Source organism: Cyprinodon variegatus, unplaced genomic scaffold (assembly GCF_000732505.1).
Source record: "Cyprinodon variegatus isolate N-32 unplaced genomic scaffold, C_variegatus-1.0 Scaffold223, whole genome shotgun sequence".
Classification (NCBI taxonomy): Eukaryota; Metazoa; Chordata; class Actinopteri; order Cyprinodontiformes; family Cyprinodontidae; genus Cyprinodon; species Cyprinodon variegatus.
Genome location: NW_015150676.1, coordinates 486,163 through 497,421, shown reverse-complemented (window position 1 = coordinate 497,421; position 11,259 = coordinate 486,163). Strand labels below are relative to the sequence as shown.

At 38.0% G+C, this 11,259-nt stretch overlaps 1 protein-coding gene across 10 annotated transcripts in view; it reads left to right on the top strand.

The window, feature by feature from the left end:
- The window catches only part of LOC107088586 (teneurin-3), a 471,923-nt gene that overhangs the window by 209,718 nt on the left and 250,946 nt on the right, over positions 1-11,259 (top strand). The window lies entirely within an intron of this gene.

Sequence of the window (11,259 nt, the reverse complement as noted above, 5' to 3'; positions counted from 1 at the left end):
CTGCTAGCACTAAGTTGCTAACTGGTTAGCAAGATGCTTCAGAGAAACTGGCAACAACCAAACTTGCTTGCAAACCTTCCCCCACAACAATCCCGCCCCCTTGATAATTAACCAATCGCATTCACTTCATTCACTCGTGTAAAGACGGGCACCACTCGGGAAAATTCGGAAATGCAACGATTGGAACGGCCGCTTCCCTACGACTTTAAAAAGAAGAAATGCGGAAGATTTCTCCTAATATAAAAAAAAGTAAAGAAGCCAGAAATGTCGAAGAATACAACAAAGGACTCAGGATGTAACTAGTGCTGAAACTATTAATCAGATTAATCAATTATTGAAATGATCGTCAACTAATTTAGTAATCAATTAATCGTTAACTGGAGTATAGAGACTGTTAAACATGCCTTTAGTTGACAGAGAAACCCACTTACAGTAGAGCAGGAATTATACCAAAATTGTAAAAAAATATACATAAATACTTTGCCTTTAAGATTAAAAACGTTTTTAATCTTAAAGGCAAAGTATTTATGTATATAAAAAAGGTTTTTAATCTTAAAGGCAAAACAAATATTTTGCCTTTAAGATTAAAAACCTTTTTCTCCTGTCAACATGCTCTATCCAGAACTCCTCAAGTGGAAAAGCTTTAGTTTCACCTGATTTCATTTAGTAAAAATTCTTCTTTAATGAACTGTTCTATCTGATCAATCAATCAAAAAAAAACAAAATCAATAGATTAATTTTTAAAATAATAACTAGTTGCAGCCCTAGATCTAACCCTCTGTTCTGGATTCTAGAATAAATGTTATTTTATAGCTGCACAGTGGAATACATCTTTGTTTCTGCAAAGCTAGTTCTGCTACCTGTTCAGCACCTGATGATTCTGATATATCTTTGACCCAAAAACGTGTATCTGTTGGATGACGTTAACATTTTACAAATATAATAGGGCATTGAGAATGACATGTGTCATATGTCAGCCTGTCACGCAGCACACAGCTCCAATCTGGATAATTATGAGGTAGGGAAACGCAGACGATTATTGCAAGTGATGATCTGCATAGTGCCATCTGTTCTACTCCACTGCGTACGAAGACACACACACACACACACACACACACACACACACACACACACACACACACAGGCAGGAACAGGTGTGTAGACACAAAACCCTTTCTACATAATATCACTGGATGTACGCTATGCATCGCACACACTGCCAGATACATTTACACATAAAGAAAGTCAAACACAGACGGATGAAGGAAGGAAGGAAGCTGGGGAATTAGAGGTCGCTGAGCCCGCAGGCTGTGCACAGACACTGAGAGATTAATGATGTTATTGACAGATGAGCGATGGATTTCATTTTATTTGGTCAGTGAACTGACAAAGTTTACGCAACAGAAGTTGGGGGAAAAACACCAATCTATTGCATTCAGAGTTCCCAGTGTAGCATTTAGTTTCACTCATGAGCAGGAAATCAAAGTATTCAGGCATTTAGAGGGAAAAGAAAGGGAATATACCCAGAGAACATAGTCAAACATGTCTGAGAACTTGGTCAGAACCAGTTTGTCCTGCTGTAGTACTCCATGACACCAGCTGCTCTGCTGGACGATGGACTGTCACTACCTGATCCATCCTGGAAGCACGATCCGGTACCAACGGCTCATTTCCACATATGCAACCAGATATACGTCTGGTTGGTGTGTGTATATGAAGAACTGCGTACTGCTTGGATGTAAAATAATTGCCATCATGGCTTTGTCAAGCTGCTGCCTACCTTTGTGAAGCAGGAAAAAGACTAATACAAATTGAATCCAGTAGAACTTTTTATTGCCTACCTGGAATGGGTGACAATTAGGGGTCTGCAAAATAATCTTCACGATGATGCATCACGATTCTAATTTTTGTGATCTACTGCATCGATTCTTGATGCCAAGTATCGATTCTTAATTAACAAAAAGGAATAAATAAAATACATGAATGGTTGGCACACATCAGCAAAAAACAAGTGGAATACAACTTTCAGTCCAGCAGATATTGCTGCGGATACTGCGACGAGTCATTCATAAACAAAACATGGAGACTGAGGAAATTTGCCCGGCTCCATCAAATTCCAAGTCAGATGTTTGGATGCATTTTGGCTTTAAAAACAAAGAAGGTAAAAAACGAAATTGATATGATGCACGTCATTTGCGAAAGGGGAAATTTCAAACATTTGAATGTTTCCATTTCATGGGTTTAAAGGACCACTGAGGCCATGTAAACGGCACTGTTATTTTAAGTTTTATAAATTCTAAGCACTTTTTGTCAGTGTGTCCAGTATTTGTTTTCATGGCAACACCTTCAAAAGTCATTTCAATAAATACAGATATGTATGAATTCAGTTGCTTTCAGTTATGTATCAATTGAAGACACTATGCAGATCACACCCAGCCAGTCAGCCACTGGTAAGGGCTGACTGGCTTTTTCTTACAGTGTTCAATGAAAATATCACGATGAATCAAGTATCGCGATGCATCGTGATAGAATCGCATCGTGGCATGTGAATCGTGATTCGGATCGAATCGTGACTTCTTTGGCAATACCCACCCTTAGTGACAATAGTTGAAGAAACTGACTCAATGTGACTGGATGAGAATGGATGTGAACTGGTGTAAAGTGCCCTGAGATGACATTTATGGTGAATTGGTGCTATATACTGTAAATAAACTGAATTGTATTTAATTGTATTAAACTTTTGGCTCTCAAAATGGTATTGGTGCCCTATTTGTTGGTACTCACCGATACGATACAATTTCAATTCAATTCAGTTTATTTGATAAAAGCCTGATCCTGTTTTATAATGTCGTACAGAGAGGTAGGGCTCAAAGCCTTCGTCTGAGAGGTCGCCATGGTATGGTATTTACTGATGGGAGGAGAAGCACTTGCTGTTTTTCGGGCTTCATAGTAATATTGTAGTTTCCATTCTTAGACTGTAGAGTATTTTGCATGCTTGCATGTTAGCATGAGAGGGCATGAGGATTGGTGCAATCATACCTGTTACACCTTCATCAGAAAGAATGATCCTCTCAGAGACTGATAGGACTTTCCAAACCATTAGCACCGCTTGCATGCCCCCACAGCCCCCAGATATAGGAAAAATCCAAGAGCAGAGAGTCTTATTAATGATGGTTTCATTTAGAGGGGCTGCTCAGTCAGTCCTGCAGAAACAGGGAGCAGGTGTCTCTCTCTGAGTGATAACCACAGCAGGAGCAGCCATAAAAGCTGTCTAAATTAAACACTCCTGGCTCTAATGGCACAAATATGTTACTGCTTTTTCTTTACTACTCTGTCAATATTGCTGCGGCGCTGCGTTAATAGGACCATCTGCATACAGAGTTCTGGGTTTTTTTCCCCAGCGGAGCACAGGACTGATGAAGGAAGCTAAAGCTAGAGGGGATGCTGGGAGTTCCTGTAAACTCAGCACACAGCCGCCCACCCCACACACCCAGCACACACACACACACACACAGAAAGACTCAACTCAGAGGTCACTGTCAGCCTCAGGCCAAAGCAGAGCAGTCACTCAAAAGACAAAGACGAAGTGCCTGTCTGTGCTCGCGTACATTCTTGTGTAAGCGTGACCTGGTTTGTCACTGTGGTGTTTTCAGCAGCCATGATTATCTGACAGGGATTGCTCCTTTTTCTCTAGCAGGTTACACACACTCATGATGCACGCTTGGCTGGGCACATAAATGCGTCCACACAGAGACTCTCTGGTCCTCTGTGGGCAGAATGAAGCAGACGTCTACTGGCCCTGCGGCGCACTCGGTATTCACACTTCCCCTGATAACACATAGATATAGATAGATATAGAATAGATAGAAGGTAGATAGATGTAGAATACACAGAAGATAGATAGATAATAGATAAAGAATGTATATATACTTGAGATAGATTGAATGATTGGTTGAATTTAGTACCCATAGATTTGTGGCAAAGCAGCAGAGCCCAAAAGTGATTCATGGAGATTTTGCATCTGTGCAAAGGAAAAATCCCACCAACCAAATCATGCAATGTGCTTCGCTTTGATTTATGTCACTGAAGAAAATGTAAAACTTGAGCTCATTGGATGATGTGGAGAATGTGAGCAGAACAAAAAGGAAAAACACCACAGGGATCTGGATGCAGTCCCTGCCTGCTCTCATCCTGGTTTGGTCAGAGCATCATGTCCCTAAAGTCAAGAGATGTTAAACTCCATCACTCATGTCTTTATACTCTCACGCTCCTTAAGAAAATGACAGACATTTGTTATTTCACTGGAGTTAAGTCATTTGGATCAGATGTCTGATGTTTGTAAAGATGTTTTCTGGTCCTTATTGTTAAGATTTCCACTCCTCTGTTTGAGTTTTTTTTTACCCAATGGTTCCCAAAGTGGAAGACAATCATTCTCAGCATAATTCCAGTGGAGGCACGGTAGAAATCAATGGAATAAATGAACCGTAATGAGCAAAAACAAGTCTGTAAACCAAAGTTTGCTTCAGTACAGAAAGTTTAGGAACTATCGCTTTAGCCCAACATGAACTGACCTTTGCACCTGATGTTAGAAAAATCCCTCAGCCTTGTCTGCAGGTATGAGCTGCCTACTGAGATGGTGGTTAGCCACAGAGTGCTCCTGACTTATTACATCAAATAAGGAATGTGTATCACTTTTAAATTTTTCCTTTAATATTGAGTCACTTAAGCAACTAATTACTATTAACTGATATAGTAGATGCACAAACATGATCTAGTGGTAAGAAAACAAGTCTTACATTAAGTGTATTTACCCTTAATTTGAGAAGGTGAATGAGATAGTTTGCCAATGGAATGAGTATTTTTACAATTTTAAAATAAGATATTTGGATAAAATAAACTTGAAATAAGACAATGCAATTGTGTTTTTTTATTTTAAATATAAATTGTCTTTTTCCATTTGCAAAGTGTCTCACTTTCCTCCTCAATTAAAGACAAAATGCACTTATTTTAAGAAAAAATGACTTATTTAAAATGACATCTTTTCTAATGTCGGATGGATTGGGAGTGATATGCAACTCAAAAGAAGAAACAAATGCTTCACATTTCTTTGGTTGTAACTATGGTAACTCCTACAAATACACTGCAAAAACCACCTTATTATTTACCCTTATTTTAAGTATGTCAATAAAATGATCTGCCAATGGAATCAGTATTTTTTCTACAAAAATATGATAATTAGATAATATTCACTTGAAATAAGACAATGCAATTGTTTTCTTCTTATTTTAAATGTAAATTGTCTTGTTCCATTGGCAAAATGTGTCACTTACATCCCCAATTCATTAAAAAATGCATTTATTTGAAGAAAAAAATAACTTTTTTAGATTTACATTTTTTGCAGTGAAGATAGATAGAACATAACCTTTTCCACAGTCGGTCCTAATGGAAGAGAGTGAGGTTTGTGTTTGTAGGCTGGCCACATGTGATAGTATGGCAACCACTACAAATTCAACAATAAGCAAAAATGTCTTAAGCAAAGGGTATCCACCCTTGATTTGAGCAGGTTAATAAGATGTTCTGTTAATTAGAATATGTATTTTTAGTCTTAAAATGAGATAATTAGATAATATGCACTAGAAATAACCCAATGCAATTGAGTTTCCTTATTCCAAATGTAAATTGTCTTGTTCTATTTGCACACGGGAAAAAATCAAAATCTAGATAAATAATTTTCCTTAAAATAATTGTTTTTGTTCTTGTACTGAGGCGGTAAAAGAGATATTTCGCCAATGGAGCAAGACAATTTACCTTTAAAATAAGAAAACACAGTTGCATTGTCTTATTTCAAGTTCATTTTATCCAATTATCTTATTTTAAAATTGTAAAAAATACTCATTCTGTTGGCAAGCTATCTCATTTACCTACTCAAATTAAGGTAAATACACTTCATTTAAGAAATGTTCACTTATTTCTAGATCGTTTTTCCAGTGCAAAAAGTCTCACTCACTTACTGTTTCACTCACAATTCCTGAATAATTCACTTATTTTAAGAAAAAATGACTTATTTACATTTTTTTCATTGTAAATTGAACCTTTTCCACAGACGCTCCTGATGGAACAGAGTGAGGTTTGTGTTTGTCGGCTGGCCACATGTGATAGAGTTGAAGCGGGTTCTAGCGTGTTTGTAAAGCCTGACACTCAAAGAGACGCTCTGGCTGCGCTGCCTTCACTAAACATGATTACAGGCTGTTTTTGTTGAAAGAGTCGGTAACATATTGCTCACTCTTGTGGCTTCCCCCAGCGGACATGGCTAATTTATACCACACATGTACAAATCATTCCTCTAAAGAGCACATTAGCAGGAAAACTAATGATGCCAGGGGACAGGTCACACTGCGTGTTTACATGTTCATCTGGATGTGCGGCCTTGATTATACACTGGAGTAATTCATGGAAAACTCTGACCGCTCAACATTTCTCTCCCCAACGTTGCCTTGCAACACTTGTTACATACGCTGCCTCATAACTGCAGATTATTTAAAATATAGATGGATCTTTTTTTTTAAATGAACCGCCATTGCATGGGTTAGATGTGGATGAGATGAAATCCATCCAATCTGCTATAAACATTTAATCCTTGAAAGGTCGCAGGGGAACAAATTGCCGGTCCGTCACAGGGCCCAGATTAAATCAGTGCAGAGATGTGGCCGAGCCGCTCTGCGTTGGGGATCTGGGGGAGGTGTGTGACAGTTTGTGTTGGTTGTGACAGTCTGTCATTATGTGTCTTTCTGTAATTGTACCCAGAGGACAGAGTAGTTTAGCACTATTTTATACTTTAGTACACTCAAAGAAAAGGCTGAAGGATCTCAGAAAGTTATAAGAGAAAGAGCAGATAATGGCTGAGGAGGAAAAAGACGGTCATTTTAGCTCAATTAAGCTCTCCCTATTTGCGTTTCCTTTTGTCCTTCTCTATTTGTTTCAAGGAGGTATTTATGGAGGCACATCTTCCACGCTCCTTCTGAAAAGAAAAATGCAAAAAACAAAAAGGCACTTTGTTTTATCCTTAAGGTTAGAGCTGTCATTGTAAAGGCAAGTTAGGCTCTTCACAGGCTGGGCCAATGTGTGCATTTCCATCTGATATAGCAGAATTATTGGATCTAATTTTATAATTATTTACACTTTTTCAACTGGGAAAAAAAAACCAGACTTAAGTGCAGGTCAGTCAGAATTAAAAAGCAGTGCAATAAGACCACTCACCCATGGGTGGAAATCATTCGAGCTATTTTCACCACATATCATCCAAATAATATAGAATCAGTTTTTTTGCTGGTGAAGATTCTGAGTCATCCAGTCAGTCCAAAAAGGTTTAAAAACAATCCTCTGGACTTTGCTTCCAGGTTCAAAGACTTTCACTCCTTCAATTAGCATGTTTTCTAAACCAAAACCAGTTTTTTGTTTTTGGTCCACTCATGAATCCTGGAACTCAACATTATTTCTGACACTTTGAATTGAAAAATCTTCCTGGATGGGAAGCAAAACATCTTCAAACTTGGAAACAAAGTCCAGTGGATTGTTTTTAACTTTTTTGGAATCAGGATTTTGGTTTGTAAATCGACCAGATTTAATTAAGCTGAAGGGCAACGAATGTTTATGCAAATTACCCTCTGACACAAGCCACTTATTTTGGTTTAAAGGCCTTTAGGCTCAATTTTCATTTCCACCACAGGAACTTTAACCAAAAACCAGGTTAGTTTTTTCTAAGTTGCTCATTAAGCCCTCTGCATTTTAAAAACCTTTAAAAATTTGAACTGTTAGAAAAGCTGGCAGGAAGCAGAGCTTATTTGTCTTCCGGGGTCTTTCAGTGGAAGTCAGTGGAGCGAGAGTGTTGAGCATTTTATATTGGCTGATTTAAAAAGTCGGGTTCAATTATCAGTCTAAATGTTGTAGAGTTTGGATTTTCTCTTAACTTTAATAAACTTTATCCACTAGTAACTTTTAGCAGTGGTCTTTCATCCAATATAAATCCTTTATTTAGTCAGTTTTAAAGTGTTATAGTGAAAGAATCACAACTCTATGGATGATTGGCAGACTTATTATCATTTATATAGAATTCATAACACATGTCAACTTAGGAAACTTTACAGAAATAAATTGAATCAGATCAAGGAGTTAAAGTAAGTAAAAAAACAGCTGATTGTGTTCAGTCACTGCTTTGAAGGATGAACAGGTGGAGACAGTGGACATTCAGGTACATTGTGGTCAATGACTCTTCAGCAATCCCTCACACTAAGCATGCATGCAGCAACAGTGGAGAGGAAAACTCCTTTTAACAGGAAGAAACCTCCAGCAGAACCAGGCTCAGTTGAGAGGCACTGATTCATAAATACAGACCTCCACATGGTCTCTAATTATAAAGTACTGCTGCAGTTATCTATGTCGACAAGAAAGTAACAAGTTTTTAGGTGTTTGGTATGACTTTATGACAAGCCCCTCAGGCTTATTTATCACATATTAGTAATACCTGACAGCGGTAATATCGACTTTATGCTGTGGTTTGCTGTTCTTTAGGGTTTAGCTGTCTCCCTGTTGCCACACGCCTGACAGATGACTGACTGATTAACAGGCTTGTGCAGCACTTGCTGCCTGCTGAGGAGGTCCGATCATTTACATCAGGTGTGCTGCGACAGGGACACATCTAAGGTATGCAGGACATGGTCCCTGAGGGAAGAGCTGCTGTCTGTGGAAGTTCTATGAATGCTGACCTCTCTAACACAACAAGACTCACTTCCAGCAGAAACGAAAAGCTCAAAAATACTTTAGAAAACATTGAACAGTTCTGATCTAACAGACGTTAATAAATAAATGTTTTCCACTGCAAAAATAAAGCTGCATGAAAGAAGAAGAGCTGGACTTCTTTATTTATTATTTAAATGACGGTCTTGTTTCATTCAGCTAATTTGCCTTGGTGTGTTTTTTTATTTGCAGCTCTATAGATAATCTAGCGATGATATTTTGGGGCAATATTTGATTGTTTTTAAGTCCTTCGCTCCTCCATGATCCATGCCTGAAGCTGGATTGCTGCTAAATGTAGGAACATAAGAGCAGAAATCTGGCCGATTCATGCATATGGCTCATTAAACCACATATTTGCTGAGAGCGCATATTGCAACAGATGGTATTGGGTAAACATAAGCAAGCCATTTAAGACAAGAGGAACATCTGGAGATGTTCTGTCTTCACATTGTAGCCTCTAAGACATATTTTGTGGTAACTCTCCATGATCATATAACGTTATTTAATTCCTTTCCTCTGTGCTGGAAATGAGTCCCAATTACAGAACATCAACAGCTAAAGGCTACTGGTTTATGTGTGCCTATATACTCTGCCCATAATTATATTCATAAGTTTATGAGGGCTTAACATGGATTGATGGTTCTGTTTATCTGCGCTTAATACTGAGCTCTGCACAACAGCTTCATACTGTCCTTATTAATCCTGTTTACATGGAGAGTTTTATCGATGTGAGAATGATTTTGTTTATTCTCCTGGCAGACGGAAACTAAACTGATGTTGGGGAGGAGAAATTAGGTAATAATAACAGGGTGGCTGAGTGTGTACATGATAAGTTGTTAAGCTTTACCCTGTCCTTTCCTATTTTCAAGGCTAGCTGTAACGAAATGAAGACTTTTTCATAGAGAGTTATTTAATAAAACTTTTTTTTTTATTTTTTTTTCCAGAACGAACTGGAAAAAAAGAATCTGGAATCTAATTTCCTTCTTTAGAAGCTGTGATTTGTGGCGATGAATAAAGTCAGACATGTGTTCAAGCTCCAAATAGCTAAATAACATCTAGCCATATCTCATGGGGAGTGGCGGCCTAGTGGTTAAGGCATAGAGCTTGGAATCTTGAGGTTGTGAGTTTGAAACCCACTCCCAAAAAAATGCCACTCTGGGTCCCTGAGCAAGACCCTAACCCCACTCTGCTCCCCGAGCGCCGCACAATGGCAGCCCACTGCTCGCCAAGGGAATGGATTAAATGCAGAGTGAATTTCTCCAATTAGAGATCAATAAAGTTATTATTATCAAGTTCCTTAAAAGAGAGCTGTTGGAATGATGCACTGGAAAAATGATCTACTGAGTGTATTAAGTGTTTGCACCATTTGTAGCAGCTTACAGGTCTGCTAAACAGGGTGACCAAGAGGTACAATTGCACTTCAAATGCATGAAATCACACCAAACGTAAAAGATTAGACCTTCAAACTCAAAAATGGGATTAACACACAAATCGCATGCAAAGGACAAGTTCTGCATTCATAAAAAATAGAAAGCTGTAAAATGCAAATGGACTGCAAATACAAAACCCAATCAAACACATAAATGGAGCTAACATGCAAAATGTTCTACAAGTGGAGGACGTTCACATTGGTCAGTCCAAGCAGGCTCACTGGGAAGCACAAGATGCAAGATGCTTAAACAAGTTCTTAAACGTTAGCCTATGCAATCACAAAAAGACAAGTTAAACATTTGTGGGAGCTGTGTAATATTTGGCCTAAACAATATACAGACTATTTTTGAAGAGGTAGGGCGTCCAAACTGGTATTTTTATAGATTTCAGTCAGCAACTAAACAAACTGAATTTGCTCCTTTTAAATGCACTAAACAAGTTTCCTTTTCAGAGTTAGGTAAAACAATCAACCTGGAAAACATTTCTTAGTAGAGTTTTAGATGTTTTCAATGGGCATCCCATATCACAAACATGAGTGCACTGCAACGATCTGGAAATACGTAAATATGTCTTAAATAAAGTTTATTTATGCTTAATTTGAGTAGTTATGGGATGATCTACCAATGGAATAAGCTGTTTTACTCTAAAAGAAGTAATTAGATAAGATGCGATTGAAATAAGAGACTGCAATATATATTTATTTGTTTTATTGGCAAAGTGTCTCACTTAACCCCTCAATTCAAGAAAAAATGCAGTTATTTTAAGAAAAAAAGACTTATCTAGATTTTATTTTTTGCAGTGCAAATGATCATGGCCCAGCTTTTACTATGGGCTGAAATTGTCTCAGTAAAGATAAATTATTTTGAGATGACGTGTTGTGAATTTGTGCTATGGAAATAAACTGAGCTGAACTGAATTGAAAATGCTGAGAACCAATCAGAAGTGAACACGGCGTTCTGTTCGGCTTAGCTTTAGGTTCAGTTTCACTGTTTCTAGGGATGCACGATATAATCGGCCCCCTATCGGTATCGGCCT